Here is a 26646-nt window from a genome sequence, read left to right on the forward strand (position 1 = left end):
GTTATTCCTACCCTGATACAGGCTAGGAAAGGAGTAACATCAAAACATTACCATCGTATTTGGAAAAAATATGTATCTTGGTGCGAGTCCAAGAAGTTCCCTGTGGTGGAGTTTCAACTTGGACGTTTTCTCCTCTTCCTGCAAGCAGGTGTGGATATAGGCCTGAGGTTAGGATACATAAAGGTTCAAATTTCGTCCCTATCCATTTTCTTCCAGAAATAGTTGGCTGCCCTCCCTGAGGTTCAGACCTTTTTGAAGGGAGTTCTGCACATCCAACCTCCCTTTGTGCCACCTACGGCGCCTTGGGATCTTAACATGGTGTTGCAGTTCCTCCATTCGGACTGGTTTGAGCCTCTTCAGGAAGTGGAGGTCAAGTTTCTTACATAAAAGGCTGTCACTTTGCTGGCCTTAGCTTCTGCTAGACGTGTGTCGGAGTTGTGGGCTTTGTCACGTAAAAGCCCATACTTGATCTTCCATGAAGATAGAGCTGAGCTTCGGACACGTCAACAGTTTATTCCGAAGGTTGTGTCAGCATTTCATAGCAACCAACCTATTGTGGTGCCAGTTGCGACTGACTCCTCAATTTCATCAAAGTCCTTAGATGTTGTGAGGGCTCTAAAAATTTATGTGAGGAGGACTGCTCGTCACAGAAAATCGTGCTCTCGGTTTGTCCTGTATGATCCCAAGAAAATTGGGTGTCCTGCTTCTAAACAGACGGTCTCTCACTGGATCAGGTTCACTATCCAGCATGTGTATTCTACGGCAGGACTGCCGTGTCCTACGTCTGTTAAGGCCCACTCTGCTCATAAAGTGGGTTCTTCCAGGGTGGCTGCCCGGTGTGTCACGGCTTTGCAACTCTGCCGAGCGGCTACTTTGTCAGGGTCGAACACGTTCGCTAAGTTCTACAAGTTCAATACTTTGGCCTCTGAGGACCTTAAGTTTGGTCAATTGGTGCTGCAGGAGCCTCCGCACTCTCCCTCCCGTTCTGGGAGCTTTGGAACATCCCCATGGTGCTAATGTGGACCCCAGCGCTTTGTTTTCCTGCAGTGTTTATTTAGTTCAGTACTGCTTAGTTCTGGGTAAGTACTGTTTTGTTACATGGAAAGTAATCCTGTTCAGCCGTTGCTGATGTTTCAAGTTGGTTAGTTAGCTTGGGTTGACTTGTGTGTGAGCTGGTGTAAATCTCACCACTATCTGTGTAATCCTTCTTTTGAAGATGTCCGTCTCCTCGGGCACAGTTTCTTCACTGGGTCTGGTAGGAGAGGCATAGAGGGAGGAGCCAACCCACACTCTCAAACTCTTAAAGTGCCAATGGCTCCTAGTGGACCCATCTATACCCCATGGCACTAATGTGGACCCCAGCATCCTCTACGGACTATGAGAAAAAGATTCACCGGTAGGTAATTAAAATCCTATTTTCTCATAGTCCGTAGAGGATACTAGGCGCCCGTCCGGTGCTTCGTTCTTCCTGCACTGTTACTTGGTTAAGTATTGTTGGTTCAGCTGTTGCTGTTTAAAGTTGGGTTAGCATAGCTTTCCTCTGTGTGTGCTGGTTCGGAATCTCACCACTATCTTTATCTATCCTTCTCTCAAAGTATGTCCGTTTCTTTGGGCACAGTTTCCTAGACTGAGGGGGACATTTACTAAGCAGTGATAAGAGCAGAGAAGTGAGCCAGTGGAGAAATTGCCCCGTCAACCAATCAGCAGCTCTGTATAATTTTATAGTATGCAAATTATAGATGTTACTTCAGTGCTGATTGGTTGCCATGGGCAACTTCTCCACTGGCTCACTTCTCTCCTCTTATCACTGCTTAGTAAATGTCCCCCTGAGTCTGGTAGGAGGGGCACAGAGGGAGGAGCCAGCCCACACTATCAAATTCTAAAAGTGCCCATGGCTCCTAGTGGACCCGTCTATACCACATGGTACTAAATGAAATGGAACCCCAGTATCCTCTACGGACTATGAGAAAAGGATTTACCAGTAGGTAATTAAAATCCTATTATTTCTAACTTATTAATATCTTCTTTGTATTATTCTGATCATTTTTATAGGCAAAACTCACCAAAATTGCCGCACTTCCTGGAAATACAGGGGGAGATGAAAGGTGAGGCAGCAAGAGCTTAGTCTCATGTCTGATAGTCAGACTAGGGATGGCCATTGATGTTTCAAACCATTGATGGTCTCCAGCTGATGGTAAATAGTTTTACCAAAGATTCAAATAGTCTCCCACTATCGATGGTAGCCGTGGGCCAGACGGTCCTTCTCCTTCCACAGTGCTGCACTGTGTGTAAGAGCCAGAAGTGTTGCAGGGCTGCTGACTGACAGCTGATCCTGTTAAGTGAGCAATAGAGCGAGGCGGGGCATCGGCATACATTCAGCGACAAACATAATGCTTACCGCCAGGTCGGTATAATAAGGGACGTGGCCTCAACATGGGTGAGCGGTGCTGGGGCGTGGATACCTGATCACGTCCACTTTCAAGGACAGCTGCGGTGAGTTCCGGAGGGTTGTGGGTGACACTGGCTCCGGGAAACCTGCCTGCCCTTCTTGGGGGTGCTGGGAGGGACACCCAATTTTCAGGAGCCTCCTGGCTGATCAGGTACAGTATGCAAGTATGACACACATACAGTGTGCTGGGATGTCAGTGATCCGCCCCACTCTATAGCTCACCTGTTTGTTGGCAGCCCTGCACTGTCCGTGACTCATCCACACAGTGTGTCCGATGCCGACAGACTTCTCCCAAGACCCCGTCCCCAAATCACAAGTAACCTCAGACCAAAGCTGCTCAGCAGCTCAGCAGCACAGGCTGTCTACCTGCGTGAACCACAGATGGATTAAACCATCGATGGTACAGGGCCAAATTGTAACCATCGATGGTTGATTACACCATCACCATTGATGGTACTCATCGATGGAGGGTGCTCCAATGGCCATCCTTAAGTTAGACACTGCCTGGGGGGTCTGGGCCACAAGCAGCCAATAAAACAGAGAAAAAGCCAAAGGAGGCATGCCTCACTGTGGGGGATGGGGGCATGCCTTGAGCTCTGATGGACACCTCTGACGATCAGGTGACCAGTCCAGGAAGTACTCTGATACGGAACTCGGTAGCAGCATCACTTATACCCCTTTCACATCGCACTAAAAATCCGGTATCGACACAGCATATTGCCGTGTCGAAACAGGTCCGTGTGCGATGTGAAAGGTCCTTTGGTGAATTAGCGGGTCGTCTGACCCGGTAATTCAACCCGGTAAAAAAGAAGGGTTATTACCGGGTTGATTACCGGGTCAGGCGCAGTGTGAATGGGAGCCGTTCCGATGCGACACGGCTCCCATTCACAGTATAGGCAGAGGCGGCGCAGGAGATGAGTTCATCTCCAGGCGCCGCCTCCACCCCCACCCCTGCTGCTATGGCAACCGACCCGGTATATTGCCGGGTCGGAAAACCAGCAACGGAGCGCAAATGCCGGATCCCACCCGGTAAGTACACGTTTCTCTTACCGGGTAGGATCCAGCATTTGCGATGTGAAAGCAGCATTAGAAGGTAAGGAATATACAGAGTAAACCCACAAAGGATAAAAAACTTTGAGGAGGGTCCGCTGTGGGCTTGATAATCCCTGTGCAAGCCGATAGGGGGTTTCTCTGCAGACTCCAGTAGTTGGCACCTTGTCACTATGCGAGGACTGCCACTTTCTGTGTAAGGGGTGGGAGATCTTCTATGCTAGGGGGAGGTGTGTGTGTGTGTGTTTCTGTGTTAAAGGCCCTACACACTGGCCGATTTTTTGAAAGATATGAACGATCTCGTTCATAAATGAACGAGAACTCGTTCATATCTTTCAGTGTGGAGGCTCCAGCGATGAACGATGCGCGGTCCCACGCTCGTTCATCGCTGGTCCCCCGTCGGCTGTGCATGCAGGCCAATATGGACGATCTCGTCCATATTTGCCTGCAGTTCTATGGAGCCGCGTGACGGGGGGAGTGAAGAAACTTCACTCCCCCCGTCACTGCCCCCCCGCCGCCGGGTCGCTCGTCGGCCGTATCCGCCGTCGGGCAGCTCGGCGGCGGGTCGGCCAGTGTGTAGGGCCCCTTACGGAGAGGTCTGTGTCTGTGGGGGGAGATCTGTGCAAGTGGAGCTAGTTCATATACGTGTGTGTAAATCTGTCTTGGGTACTAGCCAGTGCCTTCTCAGTCATTGACCTTACCGCACGTCCCTGGAGGCTTAATGTTGAATTACATTAGCCTACCTTTATAATAAAAAAAATGCTTATTAACGGCCTCATTCATTCCTACCATAGAGTTGAGTATACACTATAGCGATATGTACCTGGCCGACATCGCGGCTAATGAGACCCTGCATCGGCAAATGCATACACACTTGCCGATGCAGGGCAGAAGGGGGTCGACGGAGCGACAGGGGATACCATGCTGCATTCAGCAGCTTGGCATCTCTATCGATGTCTTCTGATTGACCATGCAGCAGGGTCAACCAGAAGACATCACTAGACCATGTGGCCGATATATTTTTCTGATCCGCAGCGGAATGATGTATCGTGCAATATATTGTCTAATGTGTACCCGGCTTAACATATCTCTATAACAGGGTGCTTACTCTGACTGCATTTTATAATGATAGAATCTTTATTGCTGGTGGTGGGGGGTAAAATAAAGGGGTCACTGTGTGACATTTTCTGGTGTCCATCATTCTGTGTGACACAATTTTGTATGATAATGTAACAATCTGATTGACATTAAGCACTAAGGTTAAAGTTATTAAAAGGATAGGAACCATGCAATGCATGCCTCCTATTCCCTGAACTGTTGGGGCATCACTAACAGTCTATTAATGGTTCAGATTTGTGAGCCAGTCATGTCAATGCGAGTACACTGTGGGTAATCAAAAACACAAATTTATAACAAAAACAAATGTTACTTGTATATACATATGTTAAAGCACAAAGAGTTATGAAATCATATTTTCTGATGCTGTCATTTAAAGTTTGATCTTTGTAATTTGTGCAATGGGGGTAATTCCAAGTTGATAGCAGCAGGAATTTTGTTAGCAGTTGGGCAAAACCATGTGCACTGCAGGGGGGTGGCAGATATAACATGTGCTGAAAGAGTTAGATTTGGGTGGGTTATTTTGTTTCTGTGCAGGGTAAATACTGGCTGCTTTATTTTTACACTGCAAATTAGATTGCAGATTGAACACACCACACCCAAATCTAACTCTCTCTGCACATGTTAAATCTGCCTCCCCTGCAGTGCACATGGTTTTGCCCAACTGCTAACAAAATTCCTGCTGCTATCAACTTGGAATTACCCCCTATGTGTATAAGGTGCCCTACTATGTGGCGTTGCGTATAGAAAGGGCACTACTGTGTCGTCTAATGTGAATAAAGAGCAATAGGGTATGGTGTAATGTGAATAAAGGAGCAATTCAGTGTGATGTAATGTGAATAAGGGGCTCTACTGTGAGGAATAACGTTTATAAGTGATACTAATGTGGGATGTAATATGAATTATGGACACTATCGCATGATCAAATGTGAATAAAGTTGCAGTACTGTGTGGCGTAGTAGTGTTCACTCTAGGAGTGAAAAGGGGCATGGCGCCGGAACGGGGGGGGGGGACGCAAATTAGGGGGCGTGGCCACACCTACGTCATTTTAGGGGGCGGTGCGGCCCACAGACACTACTATAGAGAGCGTCTGTGGCAGGCGACGTCACTGTTGGGGGCGTGCCCAGCACCTCCGTCGGTGCTGGGCTTCCCCCAGCTCTCTCCCAATGCGTGAATGGATGCCGCGCGCATGCGCACGGCATCTATACACGCCAGGAAGGCAGGAAGCGGGCGGCTGTTCTAGCAGGGCGCCGCAAAAGGGGCAGGGCGGGTTTTGCCTGCTAAAAAACGGGCAGGGCGCGGCGCCCTGCTAAAACAGCCTAGAGTGAACACTACGTAATTGGAATTGGGGTTACTATTGTGTGGCCATGCCCCTTGCCAACAAAAACACACCCCTTTTTGGGCTGTGCGTCAAATGTGGGAGCTGTTCCTATTTAAAATATAGGGGGTACAAACACCAAAATAAGGACTGTTATGGGTGAGGGGTGATTGTGTTGGGTAAGAGGTGCAAGGTCAGAGGCGGAACCAGCGGTGGTGCTAGGGGGCACCTGCCAAAATCTTGCCTAGGGCATCATATTGGTTAGGGCCGGCTCTGCGCAAGACACTTGCAGGGGTGCCTCAGGTTGGTGGTCCAAGACCAATTCAAACTATTTATTGTCACTGTATTAGGCAAAACTAGTGCTTGTGGCTGCCAATCATAAAATATGTGGACAAACAGAAGCAAATCTTGTCCCTCACCACATAACTGACACATAAACATCATGTACTTAAATTAATATTTTTTTCTAAATTTCTCAATAAGAAAGTTTTGGCCTAGGTGTGGCGTGAAAGAAATTCTGATACTCTAGGATAGTAGTTCTCAAACTCAGTCCTCAGGACCCCACACGGTTCATGTTTTCCATGTCACCCGGTAGCTGCACTGTGTATCACCAACTGTCACATTTTAAAAATCTACAGGTGACCTGCAAAACATGAACAGTGTGGGGTTCTGGGGACAGAGTTTGAGAACCTGTGCTCTAGGGCACCGTGATTCAAAAACATTTGGGAACCACTGCGCTAGGCCATCCGGAAATTATTTTGTGAGATAATCACACCTCAATCAGCCTGACAGAGACCTGGCAGAAGATAAAGGAGATTATGAAGAAAGAAAGACAAACAGAAGCAATTGCGCTACACAGCACTAAATAGCATGCTCAAAGCAAACTTACTATTGCAGTGGTTCTCAAATTGTGTGCCGTGAAACCCTGGGGTGCCTCAGAACACTTTCAGGGCTGTCCTGGATTGGTGGTCCCAAACCAATTAAAACATTTTATGATCAATGTAATACTTTTTGTTCTGTACATGAATAGAACCCATAATAACTGACATGGGGTTGGTTAGAACACTTAAAAAAGGTTAACATTAACAGTATTAATATTGATGTAAGGGGGTTCTATAAAATAATGTATGGTTTGAGATATTAACAGAAGCAGTAATACACGGTCTGTGACACATTTACACAATACATACAAAGCTACACTGGTGCAATTAAATATTAATGCAAATAAACAATCAAATACATGAGATTTTAATGACCTAAACAGTGCTACAGAGATTTACCATAATAATTACATGCTCGTGGTCCAGCTCCTAGTGTACCCAGGAAAGCTATGTAAACCTGTTCCTTACCCAAATCACCATTTTACCTATTAATGCATGAGAAATGATTTACCAGAGCTTTTTCAATGATCTACACCCTCCTAATCTAACAGAAAGCGGCCCCACAGAAAGACTTACTGAATTCTTTCACTAATAATAGAGACAAAAATCAACCAAATGTCCCTAGGTACTGTAGGTTAACTTAAGCAAATCTGGCTGCAGTTCTATACCAGCATAAATATGGTCAGATATGTAGCACTCTACATGCGATTGCAGAGATGTACAAACATATTGCACCTTACCACCCTGCTTGTTGAAACTCATCTCCGCTCACTTAACTTTTTTTTAACTGTTAATATCCCTATTATACATTACTAACAGCATCATCTACAGCAGCTAGCTTAACTATTAACAGGTACCTTAAGTTTCTGTGCACCAATGTTCTAGGATTCCATGTAACAGAAAAGTGTCACGTATCAGTCCGTTAGAAGACCACAAAAATATCTTCTGTGATTCCAATAATGGCCAAAACTCATAGGTTGTGCTTGTGCACCTCTGACATAGGGTACAGGTGTTGTGGAGGGTGCAATGTGTGATAGGGACTTTTTTTTATTGACTTTAATGCTCATATCTGATGCAGCTCATTGAGTTACAATTATAATTGTTATATACTGTACATTAGGGGCAATTCAATTACCAGCACTGGCCACATAGTTCTGCAGAAATCAGAATGCCAGTACCTCACCGCTACCAACATCACACATTTTCTCACATAGCAGAGGTGCACAGGAAAACGTGCAATATTGGGGTACCACACATTGCAGAGATCATCATATCAGTCGATGTATGATCTTATCTTATGGAAGGCAGTCACTGGTCTGCTCATTTTAGGGAGGATAGGACTGTGCGCGAAAGGATCAGTACAGTATGTTAATAGGAGCACAAGATTAAAGATGGAGGAGCCCATTTATTAATTATCATTTTCAAACAGTGCAGCAAGAAATTCTGCACTTCACAGATGTATTATGATTTATGAAACACGTCCAGGAACAGGGGCTCCAATGTGTAAAGTTAAATGATCTCTGGTGCTACTACTTAATTTGTGCTGTGGTACCCCCCAACAGCCTATTGCACATGTGCGGTCATATGATCGCCACTCGCACATGCGCCAAATCCTCTCCCGACACATTCTGCTATATGTAGCCTATAGGCTACTATGGCATTAGCTGCTTTGGTCAAGCTTGGCAAATTTCCCAATATAGCAGCCCCCATAGGTTTCTATTGCAATCGGAAACAAGGGGATATCAGACAAATCTGCTGCCGTACCCCCTACATACACCCAGGAGATGCTTCAATTTCGCGGGTGTCTCCTGAAAATGTCAGTTCTCAGTGGACTTCTAGCAAAATTTGTGTAATAAATATGCCCCGCAGAATTACATGCAGTGTCCTCTCTTTATGCATGAGAATTGTGGGTTCAAACAGATAATTGGGGGAAATCAATTAAAAGAGAATAAACATCAGGAGCAAAAAACATACGTTTTCACAATGTTTATCCCGTCTGTGTTTTGTTTTTGTTTGTTTTGGGGGGGGGGGGGGGGCAATCCAATTTGGCCATCCGAAAAAAAACAAAAAAACAACAACAACCTTTTCTACTGAAAACACACGGGTTCAGTGAAACTGGTGTTTTTCGGGAGAAACAGCCCTGTTTTTGAAAATGGGTCTGTTTTCGGGGGATTTGTTTTCAGGGTGATTGCGACTCACACTGGCTTATTGGGTATAATTCAGTAGCCTCGAGAGCATCAATTACCGTGGTCACTGACCATGGTTAATTGAATTCCTCCCTAAATGGGTTAATATATCTAACTTGTTTACTTTTATGATGGAGCAACCAATGACATGAAGACAGTACCAACCAATCAGTACCTGTCATTTTACAAACAAAGCCTGTAACATAGGAGTTAGGGTCTGACTGGTTAGTACTTTAACTCTGCAAACAATGATACATATTCCCCATTGTCTATAAAGCACTGCATATGTGTTATATAAATAACTGTTCATAAATAGATAAATAAATACTGCTCAGTTTTGGCAATTAACTGCAGTAATCTAATTGCCATTGTCCACAAGTGTTCACGCTAGGCGCCCTGCCCGATTTAAAAATGTCAAAATGCGCCCTGTCCTTTTAGTGGCGTCCTGCTAAAACAGCCTGCCTGAGCCTTCCCACATTGCAGGGTCCCATGGGTGGGAACAGTTGCGGTTGTCGATCACTGGCACCAGGTAAATAGATGCTGTGCGCATGCCATCTATTCACAGCGAGGCGAAGACTTGGGGACAGGCCATCATATCCATAAGTCCTGGGCACGTCCCAAAGCATGATGGTGATGGGGCCACCTCCCCTATTCTGCAGCCATGCCCCCATTTCGGACGCATGCATAAGACCCTTGCCCGCGTCCAAATGGGAACACTAGTTATTATTGCATAAACAAATCTTTGCAGATATCTGTTTTATAACCTCTCACATGCTACCTTTTTCTTCTAATTCATGTTAGATCCCTTAAATAACTCCAGCTCTGAGCATGCAAGTACTTTGTTTAATAAAACGGCTTAGATTGTATAATGCTCTTTGTAGCCCTTCATAGGCTTATGGGCAGTATAGTTGTTCTCTACAATCTCCGCAGTTTACATGTTAAGGCTCAGTTCCAAAAATAAGAAAGTGCATCTTAAATGCTGCGTTGTAATGTCACATACCTATCTACGCTTGCACAGCTACGATCATTCACACTGACATGCGGGGGGACGCCCAGCACAGGGCTAGTCCGCCCCGCATGTCAGTGCCACCGCCCCCCCCCCCCCCGCAGAAGTGCAGAGGCATTGCACAGCGGCGATGCCTTTGCACTTCAAGAGTAGCTCCCGACCAGCGCAGCTTTAGCGTGCTGGCCGGGAGCTACTCGTCAGTCCCCGGCCCGCAGCGACTGCATGTGACGTCACACAGCCGCCGCGCCCCCCCCCACCCCCAATGGTCCAGCCACGCCTGCGTTGGCCGGACCACGCCCCCTAAACGGTGGCTTAACGCCGCCGTCCAGCCCCCTCCCACTCAGAGGCGATCGCTAGGCAACGATGGCTGGCATTTGCTAGCACATACGCAGTTCCGACCCGATCGCTGCTCTGCGAGAAACTGCAGCGAGCGGGTCGGAATGACCCCCTTAATTCACACCTGATCGCAGCAGCAAATTTGTTAGCTAATGGGCAAAACCATGTGCACTGCAGGTGTGGCAGATGTAACATGAGCAGATAGAGTTATATTTGGGTGGGTTATATTGATTCTGTGCAGGGTAAATACTGGCTGCTTTATTTTTACACTGCAATTTAGATTTCAGTTTGAACACACCCCACCCAAATCTAACTCTCTCTGCACATGTTACATCTGCCCACCCTGCAGTGCACATGGTTTTGCCCATTAGAGAACAAATTTGCTGCTGTGATCAGATCTGAATTAGGCCCATTGCCTTTAGAGCAAGGTACATTTAGGGGCTCATTCCATAAGTTCTTTCATATAAAAAAAAAAAAAAGTGCATTTTTCCCCTCCCTCTGAGATGGTAGAGATTGGCATTTCTACAGGATGAGGCAAAAAAACCTCCCTATTTTGCATAGCCATTGGTTCGACGCTAGTGAAGTGGGGCAAGTCGTGGTGGGGTCTTCCGATAGCATGTGGCTTACCATTTTCAATTACCATCATGGCTTGGACAACTGTGTACAGTGCATTCGTTATTGAGTCATTTATCCAAAACAATGAATCTGATTGCCATGCAGAGAGCTTTTTTAATCCAATTCGCATGTGGTCAAAATTATGCCGTTGTGGACCGAAAGACCATATTGCTATGGGTTGCAAATTTCAAGGCCACAGGTTTGACTTTAAAACAAAAAACCACCTGAAAGACCACGGAGCGTTTGGACACCATAAAATGTCAATGCTGTGAAACTTTTCGCAACTGCGCGGAAAACAATCCTCATCAGCTTAATGAAAGGCCAACGTATCACTGTTTCCTGGAAATGACCCACGGAGTAAAGCAAAACTTCAGAAATAGACTACAAATGTGTGTCTATTGGCAACTTTTGTGTTTTTTCCCCTGAGAGGGATCCAATCCCAGCACCCCCAGCGGCGCACGTGTCAGCCCACTCATGCACATATAGGACTTATAGGTTTGTGACCTGTAGTTCTACCATTGCAAGGGATTTTCTTCAAGCATACGCCATTAGTAAACGCCATTATGCTTGCGAAGAGTGTCGGGATACACCGCATGCAAGATGCGATGCTTAATGCATATTATATTTTTAATGGGAGACGTCAATCTCATAAAAACATTCACGTGACAGATATAACAAAGATGTCCTGATGGTCTCTCACAGCCATGAATGAACTGAGCAGTACATTAGGGAATTTTATCAAGGGAGGAGGTTTTGAAGTGACGTTGTTAGCATGTATATTTTAGGTGGATCCCCACACAGAAAGAATAGGCACATTCCCTTTATACAGGAGCACTTTTAAAGGGGTGGTCTTCAGTTTCCCGGCTGTTGGGATCCCGGCGCACAGTATACAGTTGCCGGAATCCCGACACCCGGCATACCGACACCTTTTCTCCCTCTTGGGGTCCACGACCCCCCTGGAGGAAGAAAAGATAGCATAGCGCGCCACCGTGCCCGTAGCGAGCACACAAGGGGCTCATTTGCGCTTGCCCAGCTGTCGGTATGCCAGCGGTTGGTATTCCGGCGCCGGTATGCTGGCCACCGGGAGCCCGGCTGCGGGCATACCATACTACACCCCTTTTAAAGACTGAGAAGTAAGCACCATGAAATACAATAGGTGAACAAAAAGTCTGCACAAATAAAGTTGGGGAGTGCCTGAGTATATTTTTTTACATTTTTTAATAACTAAATTATGAGGATCGAGAAGGTAATCTATATATTACAAAAAGAAAACCCTACATGGGATGCAACTATACACTGGGTAATAATCGTGGCTATCAAACAATTCTCGACCGCTCCGATAAGGATTGGTACACAAACCCAATAGTTTACGTACAAATCCAATGGTTTGTGCAGTATGGGTCCTGCGATATCGCTCCCTCCCCGAGTCCCCCCTCCCTGCTGGCAAACGGGACCCAGCACTGACCATGCAGTGGATGTGACTGAGCCAGGCTTGGCCCAGTCAAAACCCACAGGACTGGTGGCCTCGGTACCACGCTGGACCACCAGGGTTTGGACACCAGGCCTGTGAGCATCATCAGGCATTACACCTGTGGCGCAATAGGTGGGCTTTTGGCCCGGGAAGATAAAGGGGTATTATGCCTTATAGAGTGGGAGTGTATCGAGCCCCGAGCTAGGCGGCATCAGGCCCCACATTTGTATGTTGTAAAGCCCCAGAAAGGCAGCAATAGGACTGGGGCACAGTGGTCATTAGGCCCTAAGGTATTGTGGGTTCCAGTTAGGCGGGTAATAGGCCCGTGTGGCAGAAGAGCACTACACCCTGGTTATGGGTGTTCAGGACTGTTTGGTCCGCATGGTAAGCTGGCGCTAGGCTGTGGTATTGTCTGATCTGGCACTAGGCTGCGGGTGTTGTGAGGCAGTGCTAGGCTGTTGTATCGTATGATCAGGTGCAAGGCCACAGGTATGGTAAGTCGGTGCTAAGCAGTGGCATGGCATTATATGATCCAGCACTAGGCCGCATGTAAGGTAAGTCGATGGTGGGTCATGCCATTGTATAATCCGGTGCTAGGCCGCAGGCACTGTTATGGGTAGGTGCTAGGCCCTTAGGTTTATGGTGAGCAGGCCCCCATTACAGGTAGGCTGTGGTAAGTTCTTGGATTCCCGACAGTCAGGCCACCATGAAAGGTACGCTGTCTGTAAGGTACCTGCTGGTGAGAATTGTAGGGTTTGGAGCTGCATAATCATATTCGGTTGTAACCATTGCATTGTGTTGTGTATGTTGTTCCTTTTTCCCTTCCCTGTGTCGGTGTTTTCATTCAGGGTCACACCTGGTGGTACCCAGTCTGAGGCCACAAGTGACAATGTTGACCATTCACGGAGTCCAGTTGAGGTCATCTCTATGTAGCGTGTTTTTCTTGCTTTACTGGATACAACAGGAGGTTCCTATCTGCATCCAAACCATGTTCCAGTATTGTCTTGGTTGCATTGATGGACTGAGGATGTGAACAAGTGGCGGGAGGTAAGTGCCCAATCACACCTGCACAGCAGCAGGCTCACACGCCACCCTTGCTCCTCCCACATCTTTTTGGAAATGTATGCTTTGCAAATATCATGTCCTTGAAAACCATAAACCTTGACTAGTTCCAAATTAAAAACCATTTCCAGTTAGAATTATAAACACAACCGACTTCTGGTGGGCGGGGCACCCAGCGTGGCCGCATTTTATCTGGGCTCCAGCCTTAAGGCCCGTACACACTGGTCGATATATCGGCCGTTCTCTTGAACAGCCGATATATCGCGGGACCGTCGGCCAGTGTGTACGGCCGATACGTCTGTGAACTCCGTCGTTCACAGACGTATCGCGTCGGCCGCGCAGCACAGCCGACGGCCAATATATCTACCGATAATAAGAATTTACTTACCGATAATTCTATTTCTCGTAGTCCGTAGTGGATGCTGGGGACTCCGTAAGGACCATGGGGAATAGCGGCTCCGCAGGAGACTGGGCACAAAAGTAAAGCTTTAGAACTACCTGGTGTGCACTGGCTCCTCCCCCCATGACCCTCCTCCAAGCCTCAGTTAGGATACTGTGCCCGGACGAGCGTACACAATAAGGAAGGATTTTGAATCCCGGGTAAGACTCATACCAGCCACACCAATCACACCGTATAACTCGTGATCTAAATCCAGTTGACAGCATGATAACAGAGGAGCCTCTAGAAAAGATGGCTCACTACAGCAATAACCCGATTTTTTGGTAACAATAACTATGTACCAGTATTGCAGACAATCCGCACTTGGGATGGGCGCCCAGCATCCACTACGGACTACGAGAAATAGAATTATCGGTAAGTAAATTCTTATTTTCTCTAACGTCCTAAGTGGATGCTGGGGACTCCGTAAGGACCATGGGGATTATACCAAAGCTCCCAAACGGGCGGGAGAGTGCGGATGACTCTGCAGCACCAAATGAGAGAACTCCAGGTCCTCCTCAGCCAGGGTATCAATTTTGTAGAATTTTACAAACGTATTTGCTCCTGACCAAGTAGCTGCTCGGCAAAGTTGTAAAGCCGAGACCCCTCGGGCAGCCGCCCAAGATGAGCCCACCTTCCTTGTGGAGTGGGCATTTACAGATTTTTGGCTGTGGCAGGCCTGCCACAGAATGTGCAAGCTGAATTGTACTACAAATCCAACGAGCAATAGTCTGCTTAGAAGCAGGAGCACCCAGCTTGTTGGGTGCATACAGGATAAACAGCGAGTCAGATTTTCTGACTCCAGCCGTCCTGGAAACATATATTTTCAGGGCCCTGACAACGTCTAGCAACTTGGAGTCCTCCAAGTCCCTAGTAGCCGCAGGCACCACAATAGGTTGGTTCAGGTGAAACGCTGAAACCACCTTAGGGAGAAACTGAGGACGAGTCCTCAATTCCGCCCTGTCCGAATGGAAAATCAGATAAGGGCTTTTACAGGATAAAGCCGCCAATTCTGACACGCGCCTGGCCCAGGCCAGGGCCAACAGCATGACCACTTTCCATGTGAGATATTTTAACTCCACAGATTTAAGTGGTTCAAACCAATGTGACTTTTGGAACCCAAAAACTACATTGAGATCCCAAAGTGCCACTGGAGGCACAAAAGGAGGCTGTATATGCAGTACCCCTTTTACAAACGTCTGAACTTCAGGGACTGAAGCTAGTTCTTTTTGGAAGAAAATTGACAGGGCCGAAATTTGAACCTTAATGGACCCCAATTTCAGGCCCATAGACACTCCTGTTTGCAGGAAATGTAGGAATCGACCCAGTTGAATTTCCTCCGTCGGGCCTTACTGGCCTCGCACCACGCAACATATTTTCGCCAAATGCGGTGATAATGTTTTGCGGTTACATCCTTCCTGGCTTTGATCAGGATAGGGATGACTTCATCCGGAATGCCTTTTTTCCTTCAGGATCCGGCGTTCAACCGCCATGCCGTCAAACGCAGCCGCGGTAAGTCTTGGAACAGACAGGGTCCTTGCTGGAGCAGGTCCCTTCTTAGAGGTAGAGGCCACGGATCCTCCGTGAGCATCTCTCAATCTCAGTACCTTGGGTATGAGAGGCAGAGGAGGGAACACATACACTGACTGGTACACCCACGGTGTTACCAGAGCGTCTACAGCTATTGCCTGAGGGTCCCTTGACCTGGCGCAATACCTGTCGAGTTTTTCCCAACGGTTTATAATCATGTGGAAGACTTCTGGGTGAAGTCTCCACTCTCCCGGGTGGAGGTCGTGTCTGCTGAGGAAGTCTGCTTCCCAGTTGTCCACTCCCGGAATGAATACTGCTGACAGTGCTATCACATGATTTTCCGCCCAGCGAAGAATCCTTGCAGCTTCTGCCATTGCCCTCCTGCTTCTTGTGCCACCCTGTCTGTTTACGTGGGTGACTGCCGTGATGTTGTCCGACTGGATCAACACCGGCTGACCTTGAAGCAGAGGTCTTGCTAAGCTTAGAGCATTGTAAATGGCCCTTAGCTTCAGGATATTTATGTGAAGTGATGTCTCCAGGCTTGACCATAAGCCCTGGAAATTCCTTCCCTGTGTGACTGCTCCCCAGCCTCGCAGGCTGGCATCCGTGGTCACCAGGACCCAGTCCTGAATGTGCGGCCCTCTAGAAGATGAGCACTCTGCAACCACCACAGGAGGGACACCCTTGTCCTTGGTGACAGGGTTATCCGCTGATGCATCTGAAGATGCGACCCGGACCATTTGTCCAGCAGGTCCCACTGGAAAGTTCTTGCGTGGAATCTGCCGAATGGGATTGCTTCGTAGGAAGCCACCATTTTACCCAGAACCCTTGTGCATTGATGCACTGAGAGTTGGCTCGGTTTTAGGAGGTTCCTGACTAGCTCGGATAACTCCCTGGCTTTCTCCTCCGGGAGAAACACCTTTTTCTGGACTGTGTCCAGGATCATCCCTAGGAACAGAAGACGAGTCTTTGGAACCAGCTGCGATTTTGGAATATTGAGAATCCAATCGTGCTGCCGCAACACTACCTGAGATAGTGCTACACCGACCTCCAACTGTTCCCTGGATCTTACCCTTATCAGGGAATCGTCCAAGTAAGGGATAACTAAAATTCCCTTCCTTCGAAGGAATATCATAATTTCGGCAATTACCTTGGTAAAGACCCGGGGTGCCGTGGACCATCCATACGGCAGCGTCTGAACTGATAGTGACAGTTCTGTACCATAAACCTGAGGTACCCTTGGTGAGAAGGGTAAATTGGGACATGAAGGTAAGCATCCTTGATGTCCCGAGACATCATGTAGTCCCCTTCTTCCAGGTTCGCAATCACTGCTCTGAGTGACTCAATCTTGAATTTGAACCTCTGTATGCAAGTGTTCAAAGATTTTAGATTTAGAATCGGTCTCACCGAGCCGTCCGGCTTCGGTACCACAACAGTGTGGAATAATACCCCGTTCCCTGTTGCAGGAGGGGTACCTTGATTATCACCTGCTGGGAATACAGCTTGTGAATGGCTTCCAAAACGGTCTCCTGTCAGAAGGAGACATCGGTAAAGCAGACTTTAGGAAACGGCGAGGGGGAGACGTCTCGAATTCCAATTTGTACCCCTGAGATATCACCTGAAGGATCCAGGGGTCTACTTGCGAGTGAGCCCACTGCGCGCTGAAATTCATTGAGACGGGCCCCCCACCGTGCCTGATTCTGCTTGTACAGCCCCAGCGTCATACTGAGGGCTTGGCAGAGGCGGGAGAGGGTTTCTGTTCCTGGGAACTGGCTGATTTCTGCAGCCTTTTTCCTCTCCCTCTGTCACGGGGCAGAAATGAGGAACCTTTTGCCCGCTTGTCCACGAAAAGACTGCGCCTGATAATACGGCGTCTTCTCATGTTGAGAGGCGACCTGGGGTACAAACGTGGATTTCCCAGCTGTTGCCGTGGCCACCAGGTCTGAAAGACCGACCCCAAATAACTCCTCCCCTTAATAAGGCATTACTTCCAAATGCCGTTTGGAATCCGCATCATCTGACCACTGTCATGTCCATAACCCTCTACTGGTAGAAATGGACAACGCACTTAGACTTGATGCCAGTCGGCAAATATTCCGCTGTGCATCACGCATATATAGAAATGCATCTTTCAAATGCTCTATAGGCAATAATATACTGTCCCTATCTAGGGTATCAATATTTTCAGTCAGGGAATCCGACCACGCCAACCCAGCACTGCACATCCAGGCTGAGGCGATTGCTGGTCGCAGTATAACACCAGTATGTGTGTAAATACATTTTAGGATACCCTCCTGCTTTCTATCAGCAGGATCCTTAAGGGCGGCCATCTCAGGAGAGGGTAGAGCCCTTGTTCTTACAAGCGTGTGAGCGCTTTATCCACCCTAGGGGGTGTTTCCCAACGCACCCTAACCTCTGGCGGGAAAGGATATAATGCCAATAACATTTTAGAAATTATCGGTTGTTATCGGGGGAAACCCACGCATCATCACACACCTCATTTAATTTCTCAGATTCAGGAAAACTAAACTTTTCACTAAGCAGCTCAGGAGAGCCACCTAGTGTGCACCCTTCTCGGTCGGGCACAAAAATCCAACTGAGGCTTGGAGGAGGGTCATGGGGGGAGGAGCCAGTGCACACCAGGTAGTTCTAAAGCTTTACTTTTGTGCCCAGTCTCCTGCGGAGCCGCTATTCCCCATGGTCCTTACGGAGTCCCCAGCATCCACTTAGGACGTTAGAGAAATATTGGCGTGTCGCTGTGTGTGTACGGGGCGGTCGGCCGACCGCCCGTACACATGCTGCGGCGGCCGGCGGTGATTGACAGCTGAACTGGGCGGGCGTGTGTACACGCCCGCCCAGTTCATGACGTCAGTCCCCGACGGATCGGGCAGTGTGTATGCACAGCACACTGCCCGATCCGTCCATAGATATATCTGCAGATCAATTGATCTGCAGATATATCTATTAGTGTGTACCCACCTTTAGACCTTTCATCTGACCTGGCACAGGAGTTATTTGGGTGAATCAACTCTTCAGAGCTAACTGTTGCAGTGCCATTATATCAAGAAGTGCTTTATTTCTGTTATTGGGTCTGGAGCCCCTATTTCTTCACCGGAGTCGAGCCTGTAAGGTACAGGCATATATGACCGCACCCGCCATCTTGGGCGCGAAAAAGCTGACAGAAGTTGGGAGCGACTTACCTTCTTGATTGGTCCCCACTGGAGGTCGCAGCTGTGATCCAGTCTGCTGTCCTTCTGCTGTGCCCTGAGTTTAAGATCTCTCCGACGGGGGATGTCTGGTAGACTCACTTTTTATGTTGGCTGGAGCACCTTGCTGTTAGGAGGCTGTATGCTTCAGGCGCTCCGACACCCAGCCTGAAGTTACAGAAAATTCCTTCAAATTCCTCTGTTCTTTGCTACACTCAGCTTTCCTGTGCTGCTGGCTCCACGTGGAGTGACTCTCCTGGATGCATATGGACACCAGAGCTTGCTGTCTGTGGCTGCATCCTGCACTTGCTGCTGCTTATCGGAGCCTAAACTAAACATCATTAAAGCAGCCGAGGTGGAGTCCTTGTCTTTCTCTTCAAGGGTTGCTGATCATAGGGGCTCTCTGGGGATATAATTGCCGGGTGCTATCTAAACCTTTCCTGTTGTTATCACATCTATGTTGAAGTTCACCACACTCTTTTATTACTGTACAGTGGAAATTACCTGGACTGTTTTGCTAAGGTTGGTGGGGACTGTCACCTCTCTAAAAGCAGTGGTCTTCTATTATCATCATCCTATTTTCTGTGACTGCTACCTATTTAATTGTCTTATATATTACCACTATCTTCTAAGTGTGCTGTGGGTTTTTGCCTCCTACTGTATTTTTTTATACAGTGCCAGCCATATAGTGGTGGGTACTGTAATTGCAGCTTTGTTATTGGTGTTCCGTAATCTGCATATGCATGGTGTATGCTTTTTGGCATCTCACATATCACGTTATGCCCTGCAATATGTCTGAGGCTCCTCAGCAGGAAGAATGCTTTCCGCTACCCCCTGTCCCTTCACCTTCATCTGTGGCGACAGTCCTGTCGCCAGTGTCTTATACTGCAGCTTTTGCAACCCAGTTGGCAACAGAGTTAGCGGAGATCATGATACCCTACATTGATGCCAAATTTTATAGAATACTATCACTTTTTGATTGTGACCCTTTTCATATGGCAGCCCATTCTCCTGATTCAGAGCATGACCTGGCGCATTTGATAGTAAAAGCTCCTTGCCCGATTACCCTGATGACCCAGCCACAGAGAAACTTTGAGACTGGCAATGCTACTCATGATAACCATGGAGCCATGTCTGCTGCTTCTGTGCCAGTATGCATCTCTGAAGTTGCCGTCTTTATTTCTGCACCAACATCTTCGCATTACCGAAATGTACGGTTATGCTGCAGATCCCGATTCTCATTTCTGTCGCACTCAAGATCAGTATATAAATATGGAAGCATCCCCGCAGTACATTAACTATGATGCACCTCATGAGGAGGCACATAATGGAATCTTTACCCCCGCCATGTTGTTCAAATTGCAGTTTATAGGCCTTTTAGGAGCAATTACATAAAGTGGTGCCCAGTCATTATTTTTGTGCTTTTATCCTGCTAACCATGGGGGTCATTCGAGTTGTTCGCTCGTTATTTTTTTGTCGCAACGGAGCGAATAGTCGCTAATGCGCAATGTCCGCAGTGCGACTGCGCCAAGTAAATTTGCTATGCAGTTAAGAATTTTACTCACGGCATTACGAGGTTTTTTCTTCGTTCTGGTGATCGTAATGTGATTGACAGGAAGTGGGTGTTTCTGGGCGGAAACTGGCCGTTTTATGGGAGTGTGTGAAAAAACGCTGCCGTTTCTGGGGAAAACGCGGGAGTGGCTGGAGAAACGGAGGAGTGTCTGGGCGAACGCTGGGTGCGTTTGTGACGTCAAACCAGGAACGACAAGCACTGAACTGATCGCAGATGCCGAGTAAGTCTGGAGCTACTCAGAAACTGCTAATTCGCAATTCTGCTAATCTTTCGTTCGCAATTTTAATATGCTAAGATTCACTCCCAGTAGGCGGCGGCTTAGCGTGTGCAAAGCTGCTAAAAGCAGCTTGCGAGCGAACAACTCGGAATGACCCCCCATGTTTCCATGATACTGACTATGCGTGTGATATGTGATACCCTTTCTAATTAGAGAAATGTTCCGAATTTCCTGGAGCTTTCTCTCAGTGAAGGGTTGCCTGTTATGCTTTTATTCTCATATTATAACGGAGTTCAATAGTGTTTCCCGTCTGTTTCTCCTCCCCTTCCATATGCCCCTCCCTTTCAATTCATGATTATTTCTAGCTAGTACAGTTCAACTGGTTTCTGATACATCTACAAGTAGCATAACCATAACTTGTATTCGGTTCTCTTTGATGATGATGATGATGATGATGGCATTTTCAGCACTAAAACGTGTACCTTTGTTATTTCCTGACCTTCACAGTATCTCTAGTCAGGTCAACGTAAAAATTACTTTTGTTTTTGTATTGACTTTGTCACTGTATTACTTTAATATTGGGATTTTAGGTTTATTTTTGACACTGAATACAGTAGCGAGTCCTGCTCTGTTTATCAGTCCAGTATTTCTGATGTTCGGATATGTTATTCTAATATTACTTTTTCATTTTTTAGGCCTTGACCACAATAGCGCGTTCTACCTCGGTTTATGGTTCAGTATTCTATTATTATACCATCATATCTAAATAGGTTCCCATGCTATCTGATGGGTTGAGACAGGTAGTAAAAGACATAATTACTTGAAAACGACATTATCCACTAAGCTAGTTAGGACAGGTGACTGACACTGCCTTCTGTTAGCCTACCCCCCCCCCAACCTCCACATTTCACTCTGTTTTCTTTTCCTGTTCTGCTTTGTCTTTGTTTATTTAAAAAAAAATGTTAAGTCCAGCTCACTTAGAACACCTTTTTTATATTGTTTTACAAATATAATTTGATTTTTTTGGGGCCCTATTGCTATTGTCTAAATAACGACATTCCTTGCAACTTGAGCACTAACACCATATTATTTCAACATTATGTTGTGCATGGCAATAGAGTGTAGTCTGCTGTATATGGAAGGTCTGGTGGCTCTCACTAGCTCCACCATTCTCGCTTTATAGCATTTGCATGTAGCCATATTGGCCCTCATTCCTATTAGGTAAGCTTTAACAATATGCTGGTCACAATGTTTCGTGTTATTTTTTCAGGGAAGTAGACTGCAAACCAGCAGCTGCTTCCCATTTATTTTGGTTGTAAAAATTTGAAATAGTAGTGGTGAAGCTGAGCATCACGTGACATCATTGTATTATGTATGTTTCTCAAGTGGATTTTTTTTTCTTTGTCATGCACTGTCTTTTAATGTGTGTGGTTTTTTTTAACAGCTTGTAACAATATTGCCATATTATGATCAATGTATTCATTTCACAATGCCACATTTGTATCTACTATGCATGTTGTCTGCAAATGATGCTTGTGCTTCAATAAAAAAAAAAAAAAAATTATAAACACAACCCTTCAGGACCCAAATCACCCTGCTACACAACCTTCGTTCCAGCAAAAATCAGTCCCTCGTTTGAATAGATTATTTTGTGACTGCACGATAGTGTCATCGGAGATAACCATCTATGGCACATAAACCATCGATGGTTTGCACCACTCAATGGCCACCGCTGTCCGGGACGCAGACCAATTAAAGAAAAAAAAAAAAAACACAACAACAACAACAACAACAACAACAACACCACACACACAACACGGGGACAGGGTTAAGCGCTGTGCAGGTAAAAAATATTTTTTTTAACATTTAGTTTTACTCAGCCATCGATGGTAGCGAACCACTGGCTCTCTGTCATTGATGGTAAAACCATCGACCAGCAGCAGTTAGCCATCGATGTTTGGCAACTATGGATGGTCGATGGCCATCCCTACAGCACAAAAGTGTCTCCTACCTCTTACACCAGCAATGTATGAGCCATGTGGTTTTCAGGTTAGCTGTACACTTTTACAAAGTGTGTGAAGCTATGTGTTACTTTAGGTTTTCAGCCAGAAGTCTATGCATGGAAAGAGGCGAATCTGCTTGCAGCAGTCTCCACTGCATTGTGCAGTAAGGTAATGGGAGGAATATTCGGCCAGCTTCTTATTCACTTCTTATTCGAGCTCCAGCTTCTTATTCAGAAAATTTAGTTTTGCAAGGGTTAATGAGTCTTGGGTCACAAATTTTACCCCTGAAATCAACAGAGAGTCATCACTTACATATGACCCACTTGTATTTTACTTGGCCCAACGCTGGTTTGGGCATGAAATACACTGGCAAAGTGGGCACACATACCATAATTGACCATTTTGAATAAGTAGCTGTAGTTTGGCAAGGGTTAACTAGTCTTGGGCCACAAATTTGACCCCCAAAAACAACAGAGGGTGGTCACTTGCATGTGACCCACTTGTATTTTGCCTGGCCCAACGCTGGTTTGGGCATGAAATACACTGGCAAAGTGGGCACAAACACCATAATTTACCATTTTGAATAAGTAGCTGTAGTTTTGCAAGGGTTAACCAGTCTTGGGCCACAAATTTGACACCTGAAATCAACAGAATGTGGTCACTTACATATGACCCAGTTGTATTTTGCTTGGCCCAACGCTGTTTTGGGCATGAAATACACTGGCAAAGTGGGCACATGCACCATATTTTACCATTTTGAATAAGTAGCTGTAGTTTTGCAAGGGTTAACTAGTCGTGGGTCACAAATTTGACCCCCAAAAACAACAGAGGGTGGTCACTTGCATGTGACCCACTTGTATTTTGCCTGGCCCAACGCTGAGATCCAGAAGGGACGACCCCTGCTCAATTGTTGGTCCTGTAGCCACCAGGTCAGTGACAGACGAACCTCTGGAGTCAAGGATATCATGTGAGATCTGATCCAGTGAGGCAGGCCGTCCCACTTGGCAAGGATTAGCTTCTGCAGAGGGCGAGAGTGAAACGGAGCATACTCCACCATGTCCAAAGCCGACACCATGAGGCCTAGTACTTGTATCGCCGAGTGTATCGACACTCATGGGCGAGAAAGGAAGTATTGTATACTGTCCTGACGCTTCAGGACCTTCTCCTGAGACCAGAACAACCGTTGGTTGAGTGTGTCCAACAATGCCCCCAGGTGCACCATGCTCTGAGCAGGGACCAGGGAGGATTTTTTCCAGTTGATGAGCCACCCGTGGGCTTGCAGAAATTGGACAGTCAGTTCCAGATGACTGAGGAGAACCTCTGGGGAGTTTCCCAGGATAAACAAATCGTCCAGACCTAGTGGGATCCTGATACCCTAACGGCGGAGCAGGGCAGTCATAACCGCCATGACCTTGTTGAAGATTTGCGGAGCCGTGGTCAGGCAAAAAGGTAAGGCCTGGAATTGATAATGTAGGTTGCCAATAGCCAACCGCAGGTTTTGTTGATGCGATATGGCAATAGGTATATGTAGGTAAGTTTCCTGTATGTCCATAGATACCAGTGATCGCAAAAACGCGCTATGGCGCGTTTTTTACCCGTTTTTGAAGACATGGGACTCCAGTTTACAAAGTGGGAGGGTCCCCGGGGACACGCTCCTCATTAGCCAATCCCTAAGGGGGATTTGTTTAACTGACAAGCTGGCCTCGGGCTGAATGATATAAAAAGGACGTGGAGCCAGTTTCCCCTCCTCTTTGGCGCCTGGCTGCTTGCGGAGGACGGGTGACTCGGTGTCGGTGAGTGAAGAGTAGTGCGGGATGGGTTACGGGGGGGAGGGGGGGGACTCAGAGAGCTGCTGGCAATGTGCAGGGATCGGCGTCCTCCGTGATCTAGTGGGTAAAGCTGGGCTTTGTGACTGGGGCTTCCCGCGGTGCCGTCTGAGGCGGTGGCCGCGCTGCTGCTCTTGCTTTGAGGTGTTCAACCCCTCGAAGCAAGAGCGGCAGCGCGGCCACTGTCTCAGACGGCACCACGGGAAGCCCCAGTCACAAAGCCCAGCTTTACCCACTAGATCACGGAGGACGCCGATCCCTGCACGTGTGGTGCGTTCCCTGTCTCCCTCTCTGTGTCCGATACGGCCTGGGGGGGGGGGGGGGGCAGGAGGATGACGCCGGTGATTACTGCAGTGTGCTTCAATGCTCTTACCTGGTGCAGTGTGCCTCAATGCTCTTACCTGGTGCAGTGTGCCTCAGTGCTCTTACCTGGTGCAGTGTGCCTCAGTGCTCTTACCTGGTGCAGTGTGCCTCAGTGCTCTTACCTGGTGCAGTGTGCCTCAGTGCTCTTACCTGGTGCAGTGTGCCTCAGTGCTCTTACCTGGTGCAGTGTGCCTCAGTGCTCTTACCTGGTGCAGTGTGCCTCAGTGCTCTTACCTGGTGCAGTGTGCCTCAGTGCTCTTACCTGGTGCAGTGTGCCTCAGTGCTCTTACCTGGTGCAGTGTGCCTCAGTGCTCTTACCGGGTGCAGTGTGCCTCAGTGCTCTTACCGGGCGCAGTGTGCCTCAGTGCTCTTACCGGGCGCAGTGTGCCTCAGTGCTCTTACCGGGCGCAGTGTGCCTCAGTGCTCTTACCGGGCGCAGTGTGCCTCAGTGCTCTTACCGGGCGCAGTGTGCCTCAGTGCTCTTACCGGGCGCAGTGTGCCTCAGTGCTCTTACCGGGCGCAGTGTGTATAACGTGCTATACCTGGCGCAATATGTATAAAGTGCTCTACCTGGCGCAGTGTGCATAGGAGGTTCTACCTGGTGCAATGTGTATAAGCTGCACTACTGTGTGGCGTAATGTGAATTGGCACTATTATGTGGTCACGCCCCTTCCCCATGAAGCCACGCCACTAAAATATTGTGGCGCACCTTCGGCGCACACCGCCTATACTTTGCAGTCTGGGAGGTGGGACACCAATTCACTTTCTGCCTAATGGCACCAAAATGTCTAGTAATACCTCTGGTGCAGGGTGTCCTGCATGCTACACAGCCCAGCAGCACTGTCACCCCATCCTCCCACCTTGCAACAGTTTTGTAGTGTCCAAACAAGATTAAGTTTAAAAGAACCTTCATTCCGATGGGACCCAGAAAAAGACCGGTAGGACCCCAATTTTCAAAAGTGAGGGGTCCCTGGGACCCACTTTTTTTTTTGGCTCAGCACGATCACTGGATACCATATAGTCCATGGGCTCCAAAGCCAGAACAATAGAGTGAAGGGTTTCCATACGGAACTTGGAAACATTCACAAAATTGTTCAAAGACTTGAGGTTTAGAATGGGCCGGGAGGACCCATTCGGTTTCGGAACTAGGAACAAACTATGGTGTTTGTGCCCACTTTGCCAGTGTATTTCATGCCCAAAACAGTGTTGGGCCAAGCAAAGTACAAGTGGGTCATATGTAAGTGATCACGCTTTGTTGATTTCAGGTGTCAAATTTGTGGCCCAAGACTAGTTAACCCTTGCAAAACTACACTAGTTATTCAAAAATATGGTGTATGTGCCCACTTTGCCAGTGTATTTCATGCCCAAAACAGCGTTGGGCCAAGCAAAATACAACTGGGTCACATGCAAGTGACCACCCTCTGTTGTTTTTGGGGGTCAAATTTGTGGCCCAAGACTAGTTAACCCTTGCAAAACTACAGCTACTTATTCAAAATGGTAAAATATGGTGTGTGTGCCCACTTTGCCAATGTATTTCATGCCCAAAACAGCGTTGGGCCAGGCAAAATACAAGTGGGTCATATGTAAGTGACCACCCTCTGTTGTTTTTGGCGGTCAAATTTGTGGCCCAAGACTAGTTAACCCTTGCAAAACTACAGCTACTTATTCAAAATGGCAATTTATAAAATGGTGTTTGTGCCCACTTTGCCAGTGTATTTCATGCCCAAAACAGCGTTGGGCCAAGCAAAATACAACTGGGTCATATGTAAGTGACCACCCTCTGTTGATTTCAGGTGTCAAATTTGTGGCCCAAGACTGGTTAACCCTTGCAAAACTACAGCTACTTATTCAAAATGGTAAATTATGGTGTTTGTGCCCACTTTGCCAGTGTATTTCATGCCCAAACCAGCGTTGGGCCAGGCAAAATACAAGTGGGTCACATGCAAGTGACCACCCTCTGTTGTTTTTGGGGGTCAAATTTGTGGTCCAAGACTAGTAA

At 47.3% G+C, this 26646-nt stretch overlaps 1 protein-coding gene across 2 annotated transcripts in view; it reads right to left on the bottom strand.

Moving 5' to 3' along the window:
- Positions 1 to 26646, bottom strand: part of ABCG2 (ATP binding cassette subfamily G member 2 (JR blood group)) — a 449463-nt gene that overhangs the window by 420552 nt on the left and 2265 nt on the right. The window contains exon 1 of one of the 2 annotated variants that reach the window (XM_063917005.1): positions 18660 to 18836. The exons of the other annotated variant lie outside the window; for it this stretch is intronic. The gene's annotated coding sequence lies outside the window, so the exon portion shown is untranslated. Of the gene's footprint in view, positions 1 to 18659; positions 18837 to 26646 lie in introns of those variants that run through there. 2 annotated transcript variants of the gene reach the window in all.

Source organism: Pseudophryne corroboree, chromosome 1 (assembly GCF_028390025.1).
Source record: "Pseudophryne corroboree isolate aPseCor3 chromosome 1, aPseCor3.hap2, whole genome shotgun sequence".
Taxonomy (NCBI): domain Eukaryota; kingdom Metazoa; phylum Chordata; class Amphibia; order Anura; family Myobatrachidae; genus Pseudophryne; species Pseudophryne corroboree.